The 6,303-nt window shown below is 38.8% G+C and overlaps 1 pseudogene; it reads right to left on the bottom strand.

The window, feature by feature from the left end:
- Positions 1 to 347: 347 nt before the first annotated feature.
- Positions 348 to 878, bottom strand: LOC102995421 (jupiter microtubule associated homolog 2-like; annotated as a pseudogene).
- Between the last annotated feature and the right edge of the window lie 5,425 nt (positions 879 to 6,303).

Genomic DNA, 6,303 nt, shown 5'->3' with positions numbered 1-6,303 from the left:
GTTACTGTGTTAGTGATTCCTAGATACCCAGGTAGCCAACACACCAAGGAAGCGAAGAGCCCACTCCTCAGGCGCACCTGGCCTGGCACCACCTCCCCGCCCACCCACCCGAGAGCTCCTCCCACCCACCGGAGAGCTCCTCCCACACCAGGCATCACGTTTCCTCCCTTGGTTTCCGGGAGGCGAGGTCTCGGGTTTCACGTGATGGCAGTGGAGCCGGAGCAGCAGCTTCAGGTGTCCACCCAACAGACCCTCTCCCCACCCCGCTCCTTCGGGCTAAAGAAACTACAACTTTGAAATCCTATCTCCCGAGTTTCTTGTCTGGCTCTGGGGGACACAGCAGCGTCTCAGTAGAAGGAGACGCTAGACTTGCCTCCAGGCGGGTTCAGGACTTTGTTGTGGGAGCGAGGCCTCGGGCTCAGCCTGGGCTCATGGCTGCCGATGGCGGGCGCGGGCTGCTCCTCTCGGGCCAACTGGAGCGCCCGGCTCTTGTCTGGGGGAGTTGCTGGCTGTGGCTCTAAGGTCCGGTGTGTCCTCTCCTTCACACAGGAACACGTGGTCCTTGGGATTGTTGGGTGTGCCATGGGTGAAGCAGCAGCGACTGGGGAGCCAAAAATGTCACTGGTCTTCCCACCAGGGGCGTTCAGACGCTGTCGAGTCTGCACAGGCCTGGATTCGTCAAATATACCACTTCCTTTCCCCCCAGGGGGCTTGGGCCTTTTGGGTATGTTCTGAGGTTCTGCATGGGTCCAAAAATATTAGATGCCATCCTGTTAAGGCCTGCCTGGAGGTGCGGCTGCTTCTGGACGATCGCTCGGCTCTCCTCCCGGGGGCTTCATGGCCCTGGCGCTGGCCCCGCCTCCCTCGCTCTCCGGCGCCCGGAACGTGTCTCCCGCCACGCGGAGGCTCCCGCCCCTGTGGTTTTCATTTTAATTTGTATGTCCCTGATCACAAATGATTTTGAGTGACTTTTCAGGTGCTTATTGTTCACTTGAATATCTTTTTTTGGAAATTGCCTGTTGTAATAATTTATCCATTAAAAAAATTAGACTATTCGTAATTTTATTGTTTATTGTAGGAGTTTTTGTATAATCTGAATATGTGTTTTTGTCATATAAATGTCATGAATATTTCTCCTTGCATTAGGTTTATCTCTTCATTTTTAAGGGAAATCTTTTCATGAGCAGAAAATTTCCAATTAATCCATTTCACTTCTGCTAAAAGTTGTGTGGTTTTGTTTTTTTGTTTTTGTCCTTACCAAGAAATCTTTGCTTACTCTAAGGTTATTAGGATATTACAGTATGGATCCTTTTAGAAGTTTTACGGTTCTGAATTTTCAATTTAGGCCTATGACTTATCTCAAATTAATCTTTGTGTATGGTTTGAAATTGGGGTCTACTTTCTTTTTTTTTTTGTGGTATGCGGGCTTCCCTCTGCTGTGGCCTCTCCCGCTGCGGAGCACAGGTCCCGGACGCAGGCCCAGCGGCCACGGCCCACGGGCCCAGCCGCTTCGCGGCACGCGGGATCCTCCCAGACCGGGGCGCGAACCCGGCTCCCCTGCATCGGCAGGCGGACGCGCAACCACTGCGCCACCAGGGAAGCCCCCGGGGTCTACTTTCATATTTCATATATTTAGTTGTTTAATCAACATTTGTCAAAAAAACCTCTTCTTTCCCAATTTATTTATCAAATGGCTAGATATGTGAGTCTGTTTCTAGACTCTATTCTGTTCATGAATCTCTCTTACACCAAAATCATACTTAGTTATGTAAATTTTGAAATCAGTTCATGTAATTTCTTCAACTCTTTGTTTTCAAGATATTTTCTAGGTTCTTTGCATTTACATAAGAATTTTAGAATTTTCTCACCAATTTCTACTAGAAATCCTTTTAGGATTTTGTTAGGGATTGTGTTGAATCCATGGGGCAAATTAGAGAAGGAACATCTTAAAAATATTGAACCTTCCAATACATAAAATGGTAAATCTATCCCTTTGGGTCTTCATTAATTCCTTTGGGCAATGTATTCTATTTTTCAATATACAGGTTGTGCATATATTTCATTGGATTTAATAAAGTACTTTGAAAAGTTACTTTTAATGGTATTGTTTATTGCAAGTAGATAAAAATACAAATCATTTTTATATATTTATTTTGAATCCTGTGATCCTGATCAATTCACTTATTAATTTTAGCCATTGTTTTGTAGACTACATAGAGTTTTATACATAATCATGGCATTTTCACATAAGGACAGTTTTGTTTATTCCTAGATTTTAGGGTTTTTATTTATTTTAAAATATTTTTACTTTATTGCACTGGCTTGGACATTCAATACAGTGCTAAACAGAAGTGGTAAAAGTGAATATCTTGACCTTTTTTCCTATCTCAGGAGAAAAGTGCTCAATATTTTATTAAGTGTGATGTCAGCATTAGGCTTTTCTTAAATTCCACTTCTTGGATTAAGGGGACGTTTCTTTCTATTCTTAGTTTGATGTATTGTTTTTTTAAAATCATGAATGGGTGTTGAATTTTGCCTTTTTTTTTTTTTTTATGTTCTCCTAAGAAAGTCATATGGCTTTCTCTTTTATTCTGTTAATGTATTGAGTTACACTGATTTTTGAATGAAACACTAGACTAAATTTCTGGGCTAAATTACCTTTGCCATAATATATTATCCTTTTTATACATGGATTGATTGAATTCATTAAATTTTGTTATGAATTTTTTCATCTGTGTTTGTAAGAGATATTGGTCTGATTTTTTTCTTGTAATATTTCACCACAAAGTTATTTTGGTTTTATAAAATGTATTGGGGGAGTGTTCTTTCTTCCACTAATTTCTGAAAGTTTGTGTATAATAGGTATTATTTCTTCCTTAAATACTTGGTAGAATTCAACAGTGAAGCTATCTGAGCCCATGGTTCTTTGTGGGAAAAAAATGATATTAATTTCCTTTACAGTTATCGGTATTTTGTACTGTCTATTTTTTTGTGTGTATGTATCTGATGAAATTTTCCATTTACCTAAGTTGTCAAATTTATTGGCATAAAGTTGTTCAAAATATTCACTTATAGTCATTTTAATGGTTACAGTGTCTCTAATGATTTCTTCCTTTTTATTCCTGCTGTCGTTGTGTTCTCCTTTCATGAAACTACGGCAGGCCAACATTTTAGCTTGCAAGGAGGGAAAGCTCTCACAGTCCTTGACGGTAACCTGGACAAATTTTTCAGGAGTCCAAGATTTGACTGATTTAAAGTTAATAATGATTCATTTGTTATTTTACCAGCTTTTTTTTTTTCCAGCTATCTCAATCCGTTAATACTTGTACAATATTTGTAAATTCCTTGCTGCAAAGTAGTCCTGAGAGCTAGTATTTAAAGAAGCAAATGTGTTCATTTCATTGATAAGTAAAAATTAAATACACAATACACTGGGAGGTACTTCAGTATTTCCACGTTGACATTACCTACCCCATTACTTAAAAGTAGATTTTAATCTATTGAGCTATTCAAGAATTATTGAGAGCCCTATTAAGCCAACTCTTGTGGAAGGTGCTGGAAATATAATGAGGAGTAAGACACAGTTCTTGCCCTGAAGGAGCTTACAATTGAGTATTGTGAAAGACGTGTTACCATGACATGATGGCTTAGTCTAACAAGTGATATGATAAAAGTGGGCACAAGAGACAGAAAGAGAGGACTTAACTCAGTCTTATCTAGGACAGGCTTCTAGGAGGAAGTGTCATATAAATTCAATTCTGAGGAATGAGTAAGAGCTAGCTAAGCCATTCTCAGATTCCTGTCCCTCAGAGACTGCAAAAATACAAACTGTCTACATTATTCACGGAGTATCTATTTGCAAATTCGCCTACTTGCTAAAATATGTTCATAACCACAAAATCAACATCATGGCATTTTTACAGTAATTCACCGCCAGGTGCAGAGCAGTGAAAAATCTGAGTGGCCCAATGATTGTGCCTCTTCCCAGTTAAGATCAAACAAGGCGATCTCTGCCATCTTCTATAAGGTCTCCTACTGTAAACAAGTGTCCTTTTCATTGTCTATTTGGTGCTGCGTTTTGCATTTTGGTGTTTTTTGATGGTGATTTCGTTGTTTACAATGGCCCCAAGCTAAGTGCTGAAGCGCGTCTAATGTTCCTAACTACAAGAAGGCTGTGATGTGCCTTTTAGAGAAAATATATGTGTTAGACAAACTTCTCTCAGGCATGAATTATAGAGCTGTTGGCCACGAGTTCAATAGTAATGAATCAACAATATATATTAAACAAGTTGTTTTTAATGAGTAATACACATAAAACAAATTTATGTATTGATTGGTTGATAAAAAGTTTGTGGCTAGAGGCTTGCAGGAGCCTAAGCCTGTGTTTCCCCAGGAGCAATGGTTCAGTATTCACTACTTCTGTGTTTGCAGTGACTTTATAAAATATAACTACTGTAAATAGAATCAACTCTAAATGTTTTCTGTTTTAAGCACTAAGTTTTGAGATAATTGGCTATGCAGCAATAGATAACTAAAAGAACATATAAAGTCCAATGATGTAGCCTTTTTATAAGGCCTATATGATCTGACAACTAATACACCCTTCAGGAGTGTGTCTAACGTCTAGCCAAAAACATTTTAGTACAGAATGAATGTGTACATTTGCAGGTGAATATTCATTCTTTTTGTTGGAATTGGCATAGCTCTGTAGACTATTTGGAGCTACTGTGTTTTGAGATATTCTGAATTGTTTTCTATTTGGAAGTAACTTAATGTATCAAGAGTTGGCCACATCCAGTGCCTTCCCACTTAACTTTGTTTTCAGTATCTCTTTTAGCAATGTATTGTGAACAACATACCAATATTAGAAAATACCAGTTTTGTGGCTTTTCCATTGTATAAATCAATTTTAAAAATCAACCAAGCAAGGTTACACTGGCTATGTGTGAAAAGGAATGTCTTGACAACCTAAGATCCCTGCTTGGTTTGCATTCTCCATGATTATACTTGTTTCATACTTGTTAAGACAATGATGATTACTTAAGCTACAGAAGAACTTTGCCTAGCTCTGATGAACACACACAGGTGTAGGGTGAGCCATTAAAGAAAGATTAAATTGTTGGCTCCTTATTAGAAAGCCCTGTTTATTTTGTTAAAAGGTACCAGATTATGTATAAAAATAGAAAGTAGCTGAATTGGGCTCAGGCATTCTGCTGGGATTAGATGAATGGCAGCTGCAAAACCATTGTGAGATGCAAAAGCATATTTTAGCTTTCGCTAAAAAGACTGTGGCTCTCACTTTCCTTGCAGCTCTGGCCCATGTCTTGCTGCCAGCTCAGCTGTTAAATTACTGTGATATCGGAAAACAGGCTGGAGCTGGCTGTGTTGATAAGGAAAATAATTTAGGAAGTCCCTGTGCTCGCTCCTAAGAATGGCGCCTTCAATGGATAAAGAATAATCATCATAATATTCAAGTATATGAGGTCCATAATCAAGATCTTAAAAGACGTATGAAAAATAAAGTATCTTACCTGTGATATTAAATATTTACTGAAAATTTATAAAATTGTTCATTTCATAGACAACACTGGTTCTGATGCTGGTTTTCTGTGGGGACAGGGATAATAGGAATCAAGTTGTTATTTGACCCAGAAGAGATATGAATACACAACATATATTCTTTGCAATCTAAAAGATAACTCAAAAATCTATACATCAGATCTTCTGGGATTCTTTTTGTGGGGTTCACTAATATTCAAAGATTTTAGAACTTGAACACAGCCCCAGGAATCTCCACACTGACTCACATCCTTTGTAGTCTCCAATATTGCTCTGAGAATCACAAGAGATGTAACTTATTCGAAATTTAGTTCTGCTTAGACACAAAGTCACAATTCTTGCCTTCTACTGTGGAAATGGGAAGAAGGGCCTGAGAAGAAATTAATCAAGTACTTTACTTCTATTCCCTTCCTGGCCACCAACTCCCCCCTCCCCGCGCCGCCCCCCCCCCCACGCCCTCTTCCTCCAGGTTAATAATTCCCACTGGGGGTAAGGGGTTATGGCAAAGAGACATTCAGTTCATTAATTCAGAAAAATAAATGAACCAATGTTTATGAAAATAGTCAATTTTGGAATTGGGGAGGGGCAACTCTTAGGTGTACCCATTTCAAATTTCTATGTTTTAAAAGTTTCAATAATGTTCATATTTCTTTTAAGCATTGTACTTTTGAGCACAAAATGGTTTAAATAAGATTTTAATTTCTCTAAATAATCCTCAAGGAGCCTAAAATAGAACTGTATTCT

Source organism: Physeter macrocephalus, chromosome 4, assembly GCF_002837175.3.
Source record: "Physeter macrocephalus isolate SW-GA chromosome 4, ASM283717v5, whole genome shotgun sequence".
NCBI classification, from domain to species: Eukaryota; Metazoa; Chordata; class Mammalia; order Artiodactyla; family Physeteridae; genus Physeter; species Physeter macrocephalus.
This window is presented reverse-complemented; position numbering and strand designations above follow the sequence as displayed.